The sequence below is a fragment of the Eucalyptus grandis genome, chromosome 4, assembly GCF_016545825.1.
Source record: "Eucalyptus grandis isolate ANBG69807.140 chromosome 4, ASM1654582v1, whole genome shotgun sequence".
Classification (NCBI taxonomy): Eukaryota; Viridiplantae; Streptophyta; class Magnoliopsida; order Myrtales; family Myrtaceae; genus Eucalyptus; species Eucalyptus grandis.
The window spans coordinates 12,704,033-12,718,017 of record NC_052615.1 but is presented as its reverse complement, the minus strand read 5'-3'; positions in this window follow the sequence as shown (position 1 = coordinate 12,718,017).

Below are 13,985 nucleotides of genomic sequence, written 5' to 3'. Positions count from 1 at the left end.
CACCCAAATGTCACTCCCAAAAGCCCCATCAACATCGCTCTCGCTTTAATAACTACTAACCAAGGGAACTAAAAAGATTAGAAAATGGAGAGATGAGCAACCACAAGCTCGGTAATTAGTACATAGCTCTTTAAAGTAAATTGAGCAACCACTATGCATAATATATAAGTATAGAATTCTACCAGAAACTCATAATCCAACTTGTTAATATACGTATCAAATCAAGTATTAATCGTTCATTTTAACAAAGCTCTGTACAAGTCAGAAATACTCATTTAAATTCATCATCACGATTCAAATATCAATAATCAAGTCCGTTGATTAATCTCTATAAAAAACTATGTCAATGGTCCGTCCATTGATCCATCTCATATCAAAATATACGTCGATGGTCCATCTGTCGACCAATCTTTTGCTCAACATCAAACCATAGTCATGATGCAAAGCCTTGTGACAAGCCAACCAAGATTCCCCCTTGGTAAAATCTCTACCTATAAAACCGATGGCTCGACCTATAAGGATATCATAAACTTGATATGCATACCCATTAGCCTTTCAATGGGCTCACAACGAAATTGAACACCAAATCCATATCCTCCAATATCTAGAAATCCAATCTATAATCAATTTCATAATCTACAATGCATTTTATAAACCAATCATATAACTTTTCGTAATTCAATCTATTAAATAAAATACACTTCACAAGACATTTCTCATAACATTACAAAATCCATATTATAAACCCTCAAAATTTTGAGAATGATTTTATGAAAGGTTTCATGAAATGATTTTATGAAAGGTTTCATAAATGACATATATGTATAGTGCACAATCCAAACTTTTATGCAATAAATATGCTTAATTACTTGTGCGATACTCAAATCTTTATATCTTTCAAAACATGAGTTTGCAAATCCATAGAAGAGGTAACACCACTCACCGAGATATACCTTAAACCAAATAATAAGGCTCACTCAAATCAAAGAAACTCGCATTCCTATTATATAAGCGAGAAATTACATCAAAACCAAATAAAACGATATATCAATTATGACTCGGCTAAACTAAGCTTAAATGCTAACGAAATAATTCCCACACATTAACAAATCGCTCACGCGAAGCAATTACTCAAACTCAAATGTGAAACTCGCCCGCAAAACCTTAAAATTCACACTCTGACCAAATCGTTGCATTTAAACGGCTCATTTCAAAAATCCACAGCTCCACAACGCCATATATCACCATTTCAATGAAATCCCAAAGTTTCACAACTTAAAAATTGGACGTTGCACCTCGTGGGGCGCACATACGAAACCCTTTCCTCTTCTTCCCTTTTCCTTTTTATTTCTTTCTTACCCCCCTATGTTTCTTTCTTTCCCGAATTGCTCTCGGTCTTCTCTCTCTCTTCCTTTTATCTCACGGCGGTCTCTTTCATTCCTTTTCTTTTCACTTTTCAAACTTCTTTTATTTAATCACTGGGGGTTCGCCCCAGTGGCCACCCTTCCAACATGGAAGGGGGAGGTGAGGGGTTCAAATCCCCACCTTCTCAGGGGGGGGGTAGAGACGCGTAAGTTTCGAGTGGGTTGCGGCTCCCACGCCCCTGAAGAGGCAAGACACAAGTCTGCGAGTGAGTGTAGAGTAAGAATAAGTAGGGACCGACCAAAAAAAAAAAAACTTCTTTTATTTTATTTTTTTCACCTTTGACTTTTCAAAACCCATATCTTACGGTTTATCCTCGTGAATAATTGCAACCAAAAGAGCTTCTGTTATTTTATTTTTTTTAGCAAATTCTCGACGAATCACAGCGAGCATCTTTGGCCGAGAACCATCCAAGGTTACACTCAATTGCGAGTCTACCAAGCGCCTTTTGACCACGCACCATCATATCGTTTCCAGCCATGGACATCCATCCCAGCACCGTCGTGAACTTCCCCGTGAACCACCATACTCCGGCCAACCACGAGCCTCATTTGCAATCCAAGTTCGATTCCGATTTAGATTCTGCATTAAAATTAGGTAACAATCTAATCCGATTTGATTGGAATATTTAATCAATATTTACTGATTGATTTCCTATCGAGAAAATCAATTCTAATATATATGACATGCAATGCAATCTTTTTGTGATTTTTCAAAGCATGGCAATTATCTAAATTAAAAATAAAATCTTACCCAATCTGCACGTGCAATTCCTAAAGATTTTAAATAAAAGATTGAGATAATCTAAAAAATAATTAATCATCTCACAAATATTATCACAATCTTTAAGCACAAAATGATCCAATGTTAAGTCAAATAAATAAATAAAAATGATCCTGCATCAAATTAGTAGTTTAATTGACTTTTAACAATAAGCCCTAATTGGATACGCCTAAAATCTTAGTAAAATCGAATTAGATAACAATCAATCCAAATTAAGCAATAAAATATTCAAATTGAAGTGGATGAGAATTGTTACCTAATTTGAACAAGCGTAATCCAATCAGAATCGGCTTGGATTGCGGACGAGCGGCTCACAAATGGCCGGCCGTTGCATCGTGTGGGCGACGATCACGGTCAGGGACCACCAGTGAGGGTGCTCCAACACAGTGATGCAGCATCTATTCAATGCAAGAATGGCTGGAGATGGCGTCAAAATGCTGTGGATGGCTGTTACCGCCGGAAAACCTGCAAGAAAATCACTGGAAAAATGCTAGTTTTGTCGAGACGGTGAACGCGGCGACGAGATGTATTGCGGCGGCGGCGGCGGCGGCGGCGGCGGGCGAGGACAGCAAGTAATGCGAAGGACTGGAGATTGCGGGAGACCACCGTTGTCGCCAGGCTAGACTATGGCGTAACTGTGAAAGGCCAAGGACGTCGCCGGAGCTTGCAGGTGTATGTGCCGGAGAAACCGGATTATACTGGTGAGCGTTGCTGGAAATGTCTCTATGGTCCGTTTGTTTCAGTTTTCCCAGGGGCTTTGGGCCCCCAAAGCCCGCCAAAGCCCCTTGGGGGAAAATATTTTGTATTTGGCATATATTTTTCAAAGTTTATTTGCCCAATGTCAACCAAACGGGCTTTCTTATTCACAATCAGGTTATGATCATTTAAATAGACATGACTTATCTGCCAATGAATACATGTACGAATGTTAATACATAATGGCCTTCCTTTCATTATTCGAATCTCGCCATTTCAACCTAGGTGCTTTCCTAGCATGTTCCGAAGGCCACAATCATTCTTAACCGGAAGAAACATGTTAAAATAGCAGTCACTGGATCAAGGTCTCGAAACTTTGAAATGGGAATGAGTTGGGGTTGGGTCAAGCCCATTATGGGCGGCCCAAGCCCAAAACCTAAGAAAACCAAAATTAAGAAATGCCTTCGCTTCGATCTAAGTTGTTTTCCAGATGACATTCAATGAAAAGTTGGCTTTCTTGTCCAATATCAAGAAATCGATTGTCTATCAAAGTTTTCTACTCTGTCGTCGTTCCTCATATTAAACAATAGCCGTAAGTCCAACGAAAAAAAAAAGTTTTTCAAATCTTTTCAACTCCAGAAAATTGTAGAAACACTTTGCTTCTTCTATATAAATAAAAGCTAATGTTAAAAATTTATACATAAATATTTGTGCAATTTGTACATCTCATTAAGAGAAGATAAAATGGAATGAAATCCAACTTAGTTTGACATTTCCTGAACTAAACAAGAAGGCAATAATCTCTACTATATCGAATGATCTATAGTGAAATTCGTCTCTACTGTCCCCATGGACGTATATCACTATGAATTGAACCACGTAAATCTAGTGTCCAATCAATTTCCTTATTCAGTCTATTTTATTGTTTGATCACTTGCTTGTTGCAATAAAACCGATAAGTATAACAAAGTAAATGGTTAGTACCCTGAAAAACCTCAAACTTATACATCTATGCTCCAAACTAATTTTTTAACCCCAAACTAGTATACCTTTGGTAATTTTACCACAAACTAGTACTTGTGACAAATTTACCCTATGTTAGTTTTCATTAAATTTTACTATCAAATTACTAAATTGAATGACATGTGACAATTAATCAATATACCAATTTGGGATTATATTCTTTGTTTGTTACAGTTTTACAATTTTGTAATTTTTTGTGATATTAATCTAATTTAACAAATGGTATATTTCTCATAAATGTACCAGTTTTGGGCTTTTGGCAATCAAATAAATTAGTTTTGAGCAAATGACCAGTTTAGAGTTTTTTATGATATGTCGGGGTAAATTTATCACAGATATACTAATTTGGGACTTTTTATGGTCAAAAAATTAGTTTTTGGTAAAATTGTCACAGGTGTACCCGTATAGGGTTTTTTTAGGATATTAACCCCAAAGTAAAAATAGGTGAGGATGATTTTGAGATTTGTAACTTTAGCGATGTCTTCCCCTCAAAATTTAGCACTTCTTAAACTATAGTCAGATACTATCTTAAGTCAAGGTTACGAATTAATTTTAGTAGTTCAACATAAAATCTTATAAAGTATATTTCTCATGGCATCAGTGCAATCAATGACTAAAGAAATAAGCAGGAGTGGTCAACAAAACAATACGTCAGCAACATCAAATCATTAAAATTCATTGAGGCTGTTAGTGTGAGAAATGTATTCAAATTCTAAATATTAATCGAATAGAAAATGACAAGTTATTCTCTCAAAGTCCCGGAGAGATTGGAATGCTTCAACTAAGGCTGACAGTGGACAAGTGTTTTTTTTTTCATATATATAAATGGAACAAATCAGAAGGAGCGGCTATCGTCAACAATCACCCAGGGACGTCATCACGTAAATTTTGCATTATGGTCCGAATGTTCAGTCCAAGCATCTCATTTGACGGCTCGAGATCCCCTTGGCCTGGCTGGGTAAGGGCCACCGACCCGTGCCGGAGCTGGGCAAGGGCCGCTCTGGCAAGGGTCGGCGAGCCTCGCCCTAGATCTGGGTGCAAGCTACGGGAGGTGGCCGTGGTGAAAGTTTAGCTCTTAGCTACCTACCCTTTTTAAAAAAAAAATTTAGTTATTTTAATTATTTTATTTTATTTTTAAATGTTTAAATTTAATTTAATTAATTTTTACATTATTTTTTTACCACATCAGCACCAAAACGACATCATTTTTGTATTGTTTAACCATGTTAGCGTGCAAAACGGTATCGTTTTGCACTTCCTTCGCCGAAAAATCACCACATCGATATTTTGGCTAGAGTGGCACTTAAGTGATCAATTTTGCTCCGATTTTAGCGCTTAAATGTCCCTCCGTGCCAAGAGTATACTTTGTCCCCAAATTGAGATTTTCCTTTCATAGATAGAGGAGCGATAGAGAGGTTCGAACCCATAACCAAAGAGGCTCCAAACCACATAAGCATAAGGCTTACCTAAGTTCGGCCAACCATCTTGATGGTCGACGAGGGTCCACTGTGTTCGTAGTTGGGGTAAGACTTCTTTTTCTTAGCTGTTGTGTTTTTCTCCTATCAAATTTTAGTATGTGTTTTTACTCTCTGTTTTCCTTTTAACCTTTGAACTCACAAAAAATTAGACTTCATTCGATTTGACCCTTCATAACTCACATTTCATATGGCTCTCTTGTCTTGTATTCCGACTATGCTTAGAATTTGACATAATTCTCGAAATTAGCTAAAACTGAACTGCCTCCATGTGGTCACGCCGATAAGAAATTGCTAACTAGCTAGGATGTGCATAATACGATTTCGGGAGCTACATGAATTGGGGCTTGCTATTCACTTATAAGGATTTCACTGCTCAGATTTTACTAATTAAAACTACGCAGAAATACAATTCTTTTGAGGTCAAAAGGCGAAATGGCGAACCATCGGGCAATCAGGGATGGCGGCGGAGGAAGGCGGTGCCTCGCTCGAGCCCAGTGAACCGCCAAGCGATCGACGCAATCGGATATTGCGCCGGCAGCGGTGACCGTGTTGTTGGAACACCTTGGTATCGCCTGGAGCAATGGCACTTTGTCCGCGGGTGTCTCGTGAAGCATATAGGCTGTGAGAATTTATAGTTGGGTCATTCAAGCCTGACCCATCCAAGTTCTATGGATCCGGGTTAAGCCCAGGTTTTGTCTTCCATCATATGGTTTCCAGCAAATCAATTGCTTTCTGGCTTTGTGGGATCATCACTTATCAGAACACAAAACTTATTCTACCTAGCATACATGTATGAATATATAATAATACACCGTAGAGGAAATTTTCGACAAATAATCTTATCAATAATTGATTTGAGGATTATAATTACGTACGTTTTCAAAGTCAATGATGTATAAGATGTAATGTGTAATGCCTTTTTCTAAATGGTAGCGAGTGATATATATAATCGATGTTCGCAAAAAGAAATAGAGAAAAATAAAATCGGATGATGCCGCGAGCTTGGATTCAACATTCCTTCGAGGACGAGAGGAAGATGGGTTGTATCTCATGGGAGGACAAATTTTGTTGTTTTGTGAGAAATTGCATGATGGGTAGATGATATTGTCGGGGTGGAAGGAGGAAGAAAAGGAAGCCATGGTCAATTTCAAGCTCAAACGAAGTTGACACTCGGGTAGAAAATTGAAAGGAATAAGTGAGATTGTGAAATATATATCAATATATATTAATATATATATGTATATATAATTGATGTTTGCACAAATAAATAGAGAAAATCAACTACCCTCCTACCCTCCAACATCTTCATGGACTATGCTACAAGCTCATATCTAGCATTACTTCAAGGACAAAAGGAAGACAGGCTATATCTCATGAAAGGAAGAATTTTGTCTTTCATGAGAAATTGTAGGTAAATGAAGTTGTCATGGTGAAAAAAGGAGGAAGAAGAAGCCATGGTCGAACAATTTTGTGCTCAAACAAAGTCGAAACTCAAAGATTGAAAGGAGCAAGCGAGATTATGACTAAGGACGTCAGGGTTGAAATTTAAGTAATTGACCCCTAAAGTAAAAAATCAAATTAATGCCTTAGCTCTTGCAAATTTTCCTTACCTTCACTCATGTGAGTCTCTAGTTGACTTTTAATTTGGTCATTGGAGAAAGTTTTGGGCATTTCAAAAGCTCAAGTTTGAGCTTGAGTCGCTCAAAGCCTAAACTCAAGATAGCGAGATCAAGTTGAAATCGAGAAAACAGATGTGTGATAATAGGTGTGAGTAAAATGATTCTATGTCTAAAAAATATTACGGCGACATTGTAAATAGATGGATGGTATTATTCAATTTAAGAATGCAAATACGTATTTTCAATTTTCAAAATGTAGAGATACGTAACGTAATCCATGCTTGTGTTCTTAGACACAATGCAACAGTTATGATGGCGTAACAACTGCCATAAGACAGAGCCCGATCAAAATCACACGTGGCGCTCGCTGCCCGATGCGATGCGCGTCTTTGGGACTCAGTACGATGGTCGGAGACTCCTCGGTTAAGCGTGACGTCCGTCGATTTTTTTAACAGCAGAAAAAATAAAGTAACGCCGCTCTTCCCCAAAAAAAAAAAAAAAAAACGAAAAAAATAAAGAAAACGAAAGCCTGCCGGCTAAGCAAGGTTAACGGAGGAGCCCGGTTCGCGAACCGCTTACCGGGCCCCCTCCGAGATCCCGGCCGTCGATTCTCCCGATCCGACGGCTGGATTCGAAGCTTCGGAAGGAGGTCTTCGCTAGGCGTGCGAGCAGGGGATTGTTTCCCATTTTATTCTATTTTACAAGTATCGAGTCTCTCGCTTCCGCTCCTCCTACGCTCTCGTTCCTGGGCCCCACCACCAAACTCACACTGCTCAACCATAATTCCCACCGAGGCCGGGCCCACCCACGCGCCTCTCCCCCCTCGTTTGGTTTCCACGCGCTTAGATTCAAGCTGCCCTGAAAGCACGACGTGGAGAAAGGAGTTTCGAGCATCGGATGCATTGCGTGACACTGGCGCGAATGGGCGAAAGCTTATGCAGAATCTATCTGAGATGCATGTCATAAGAATAATGATCACGTCAATTTAGTTTTAGATTTTCCGATTTTAATCAATTTAATAATAAATTCTAATACTTTGCTAATATAGTCTTTTTTTTACTCAATTTTAATCGAAAATTGCTTGCATAAATGTTAATTATCTTATATGATACGGCCGTACATTAATATAGACTATTTTTTCAATTTTTTAAAAAGTATAATTTTTCATTTTTTGTCCAAGTCACCGTCAATTAATTGTGTTATACAAGTTAGTGATTTCCAACCAAAATGACCAAAAGAAAAATCGTTAAAAAGTTTATGATTAAATTGATTAAGTTGAAAATTTTATTATTAAGTTAATATCCATACAATATATTTAAGATTTTTTTTATAATTTTCCTTAAGAACGATATGTGTGGAATGTGTTTCTTCTCAATGTGGCATGAGAGAGTATACTTAACCATGGGTCGGTAGGCTACGAATGGGGCCAAGTCTAGCTCGAGAGAGAGAAAGGCTGAAGGAATTTTTTGATGGGTTTAGACGATAGCATTTAATGAGAAAGCCTAACTTAGCTTGCGCATCGAAATTTCATGATGGCACGGGTTCGGACAAAAGTTTAGACTTGACTTTTAGACCTAACCCTATTGACCTCAATGAAAAAGTTTGACAATTAGTAAAACTTTCCGATGGACTTTACTGTCAAGTAATTAAGCCTAGTCTTCACGTTGGGACTCAACTTAGCTTAAATCTCCAAAACTTTTTGCTTTTACTAAGGGTTCATTTGATAAAACTGAAAAATGAGTCCCAAAGATTATATGCTGAATTTGTAAAATGTTGAAGATGAGAATAAAAAGCTGTTTAATAATAATTAAAAATTAAATAATCGATTTTGTTAGTTTCTCACCAAGCCAAGAATAGTGAGCATTATTGAAAGATTTTGCCAATCTCATTAATGCCCTTGGTGAATTCTTTGTCGCACCCAATCTATCAATTCCCATCCACAAACTTATGTCTTTATCTATACCTAACTAGCCCTATTTAAACAGAAATATGTCGGGTCAAGTGTACTGCCACTGGACCTTTATTTTGTACTAGTATATTTTTTTTAGAGAATATATGTTAATTAAAACTGCTCGTCAACTCTTGCTCACCCAATTTATATGAGCAATGACAATAATCATAAAATTGTAAAAAGAAAAGAAAATCACTTAAAAATTCCTTTGTAAGATAATTTAATGGGATCATTTGCTTTATATATAAATTCACTATACTCAAACCAAATATTTCATACATCGTATTTTGCAAAAGTTGAATTATTGTGAACTAATTCTATTAGCATCCGCTCCAGAATTTATTTTACTGCATCTATGAAACAGCATCGAAATAATTTTACTCTATATGGTGTATTATATCGCATGTAACAACATCAATACTTTTGCTCCATTATTCTATAAATACGTGAGTAGATTTTTTTTGGTAATCGCATAATAGAGTCAAATTACATGAATTATCGATATATATACTTTCTCATTCTAGTATAATTGATTTTATGACTTCTGACTGAAGATAAGATTAAATAGATGTAATATTTGATACTATGCTAAGACTTTAAACTTTTTTCTCCTAATTTTTCTAAAGATATCTTTTGAATCTCATCGGTCATTTTTACCATAAATCGTTCAAGAGTTTGTTAAACTTTCAATTTTTCTGAAGAATATTCTTAAAAGTTTATTAGCAAAAGAAAAAACTTCCTTTATTAAAATTAAATGCACTTATTGTTCAAAAGTCACTTTCAATATGATACAATAAATATTAGATTTAGGGGGGGATTACACTTTTGATAGATATAGTTCTAGGGGAATTTAATTGCGTTCCTTATACTTTGTTTGGCTTTGATTTTGGTTCTTGTACTATTCTTCCGCCACAATTTAGGTCCTTAAACAAATTTCCACTCAACATTTTCAGGAAATTAGTGAGTTAATATTGGCCACTAACTCATGGCTCCTACATGTACAACCCTCTAAATGAAAGTTACATTTTTTGTTTCTTTGCTGTTTGGAATATTAAAATTTAGTCCTTGTAATTTGTTTTTACAGCAATATTAATCCTCACGTCATAAATATCTGAGATTTTAAATTAAAAAAAAAATCGCATTTCCATTCCATAGAAGACTTAAATTTGGGTATTTTTCATATGAATATAGATGTGTACAAGTCATTACAATTAATATCGGTGGCTTTATTAGTGATAACCGAAGTAACTTTTCTTTGAAGTCACTCAATATTCAACATCTAAGATTGACAATCAATGGTTTCAATTTCAACCTCCTCACCACACAAATTACAATCAATGTGATTTGAACTCGTTGGTGTAACTATAATCAAAAGAATTACTAAAATCGTGCATAAAATTTTTGCCAATTAGAGAATGAGTTAAAAACGCAATTAGAGGATTTGAAATTATCCATGCTTATATGGCATATGAATCTAAAACGAAAATAAGAAACCCTAGTGCTATGCAATCGACGAATGATGCCATAACACGAGTCAATCATGAAAAGTTGAGTGATGGATAGGAGAGTCAGAGTCAATTTTCGGTTGTCCATGCCTAGTCATCTCTCTCGGCATTACAGCAGCCTTGCAATCTTTGAAAGCTGAACTCCCCTACTAGACCGAGTAGATCACAAGCTATAAATTATGTAGCATCGACACGGACACGTGACAAAGACACGACACAATACGACACGCCGACACGTTATTTCTCAGAAGATAGATAATTCCGACACGGTATATATGAAAAAATATATTTTTATATATAAATGCAAAAATAAATAAATAAAAATAAAATGAGCATAGAATTAATTTATACTAAAAATATGGATCCAACATTTGTTAATATCATTCAATATTTTAATTTAATAAAAATTGAATGAGAAATTCAAAATTGATAAAAACAAAAGAGTAAATTTGAAGGAACATGTCCTATTTTTTTACACTTGTCAGAGATTAGTGAGATTTCTTAGTCATAGACAGAGTTTGGAATTCATGATATAGACTGGCATGGAGCTCCTTTGCAAAACAAGGTTCGAGAAAAATGAAAATCTAGGACAATAACTCAAAGAAAAGGAAATAACTAAATTGGCCATGAAAAACATGAGAGATAACTCACAAGCCAATGACATAGACCAAAAGAGATAACTCGCAGGTGACGCCTACGAGAGGCAGAAAGAAGCAAAAAAAATCACAACTTTAAGTTTGCGGGGGCAACGGAGCGACGCCGGCGAGAAGAGAGGCGTTCCATTATCACTAACGGGAAGGTCAAAACTTATAAGTGAGAAACTTGAAAGTGATAATTTTCTTCTTTCTCCTTTATTTTTGTTATTTTCATTATTTTTCATATATTTATATTTTGACCTCTCAAGTATTGAAAATTTTAAAATTGATTCCATGCATGTTAGAACGTGTGTTAGAATTTTGGACTCGCGTGTTGGGAAGAGTTGACCACATGTCGGATTTCTCGACACTCGTTGACCGCGTGTCAAACGTGTCGGAGTGTGTCGGAGCATGTCGGATAAGTGTCGGAGTATCCGACACGACACGAAGACTTTCGGAGAGTGTCGATACTTCCTAAGCTATAAAAGCTTCTTGCTACCACGGTAGCAAATCATGCCACACTAGCATAACCCTAGTAAAGCTAGGCATCTCTCTCACTCAACTCTTCTGTTTGTGTTTTCAAGAGAAATTCTTTCCCCTTACCCTGAAGATGCAATTTCAGGGCGATGACTCTTGACACAATCATAAGTTCTAAAGTAAGGTCAATTCCCCAAGCACAAAATGAGTATTGAAGCTTGTAAGCGTTCATTAGTGAATCTTCAAAAAAATTTTGAGTCGAATGATCGATGTCATATAGATTGTCCATTCAATAGTTGTTTAGAAGATGGTATTGTAGCAAGTTGCTTTCATTATTTCCAACACTAGAATCGTCTGGGACCGATGTAGTCTCCGTAGGATTCCCAAATCCCCATAGAACTGCTGCACGATTCTTTCCGGGAGTACTTCCATCACCGAACGGTCATCTTCCTAATCAACGGCATTCTTTCTTAAACGGCTGCAAGAAACCTTTTACTACTCGGTTAAAGAGCTCCCCAATTGCTGGGCCTTCGAATTCGTCGATCAAAGTCAACGACACAAACTTTTTTAATTTGATTTTCAGGAGTGGAATAATTCAATCGGTCCTAAATTTATTGTATAAATGCCAATTCAATCATAAATCTTCAAATATTATTAATTTAGTCCTAAATTTTTGCGAGAAATTTCACTGTGTAATCCTTTGACCTAATATTCGACGGAAATTACCGACATGACAGTATGCCACTTAGGACAACTGAGGATGACTAGACTGCTGCATCAATGATTTCTAGCGACAATTAGATTAGAATTTCACATAAAATTTATAATCAAATTAACAAAATTGATAAGTTTATGACTAAATTGATATTTGTACAATAAGCTTATAATTCAATTGGGTTTTTTTTTTTTTTTTTCTATTTCTCAATTTCGGATCCAGATGCACGATGCTACCATATAGGAATGTTGATGCTGCATCTTGAAGTCGAAACACTTAATGAACATCATCATCAAGTGCAAGAGTGGTTTTGTGGTCATCAAAATATGTGCCTTAAAGCACAAGGTGGGGCGGAGAGGAGACATCTCAAAGTTTCGAATCCCGATTTCCTCCTCAAGTTTGGCAAGAAGTTTCGCATCTTTGCTTGGGGATGAGAAACGTGGGTGGCTGGCAATGGAGATTGACCGGTTACTTAGGCTCGGTAAAGTAAGTTTTTGTTTGTTTCGCCAAAAATAGATAATTTGGAAAAAAATTCTTAAAAATAATATTTTTTATCGTTTGAAATAATTAGCCAAAGAAAAATATTTTCATTATTAACAATAGCTTAAGCCTAAATAGTTTTGTGAAATGATGGAAATAGTTTTTGTTTATTTATTTTTGTATGCGACACATACAATTATTATTTAGAAAATATTTTTCAAATAATTCATTTTCCATGAAACAAACATACTTGAAGTGTCGATCCGGGCCTATTGTTGTTAGAGGGGTTATGCTCAGAACAAGACCAAAGCCGTTGTAGGTATTTACTGCCCTAACAGTGCCTCTTAGCCCCACCCAACTAGGACGGACTTTTAGCATCCAACTTTAATCCTCAGGACATTAGGTCCACTGGTCTCTGATTCTTTATGCCTAAGATACTCATGGAGGTGAGTGTAAAGCCTAATACGAAGATAGGAGTTATTGCACCGTTCTAAGATTTCTAGCTAACAAAGGCAACTCATTTAGGATATGTTCGAAACGGGAAGCATAAGAAGCCTTTTATTTTTTTTTTTTTTTTTTAGTTAACCTACCTTTTGATGGTGAGAGGCCATCTAGAATGGATGCTGGATGTTCTTTGAGCAGCTTTGTTTTGGTGAAGAGGTAGGGATGTTGTCCTTAGTCTTGTACTGTCTTGTACTGTTTGATGATTGAGGTCACTGTAGACATGTCGTGGGATTTGTCATGTCGTTTGGGTTTAATTTAGTATTTTTTTTTTTCTAGAGGTTGCATTGTCCTGCTAGGTTGTTGGAGTCTTGAAAATGAAATGCACTGTGAATTTCATTGCATTCAATGTATGTTTGTTTCGTTGATGTTGAAATAAAGTACTTTTGCTCTTAAGAAGGTCTTTAGAAGCTCAGTGGTGTCGGGTTCATAAAAGTAGAGATAAGAGGAAGCTATGTTGATTGATTGATTTTGATTTTGATAGTTTTTATTTAATTTAAATTCCAAGATGAAAAGGAAAAGCTTAATTTTCGTTTCCATTTAAAGGAAAAAATTAATTTACTTGCTTCATTGAATATTGTATTAACCAATGGAAACATGAACATATGCGAGCCATATTTCCATTATTGCATGGTAAAATATCAAAAATTGAATTATTAAAAGTTAGTGTAAATTGCACCAAAAATTCTTAATCTTTATG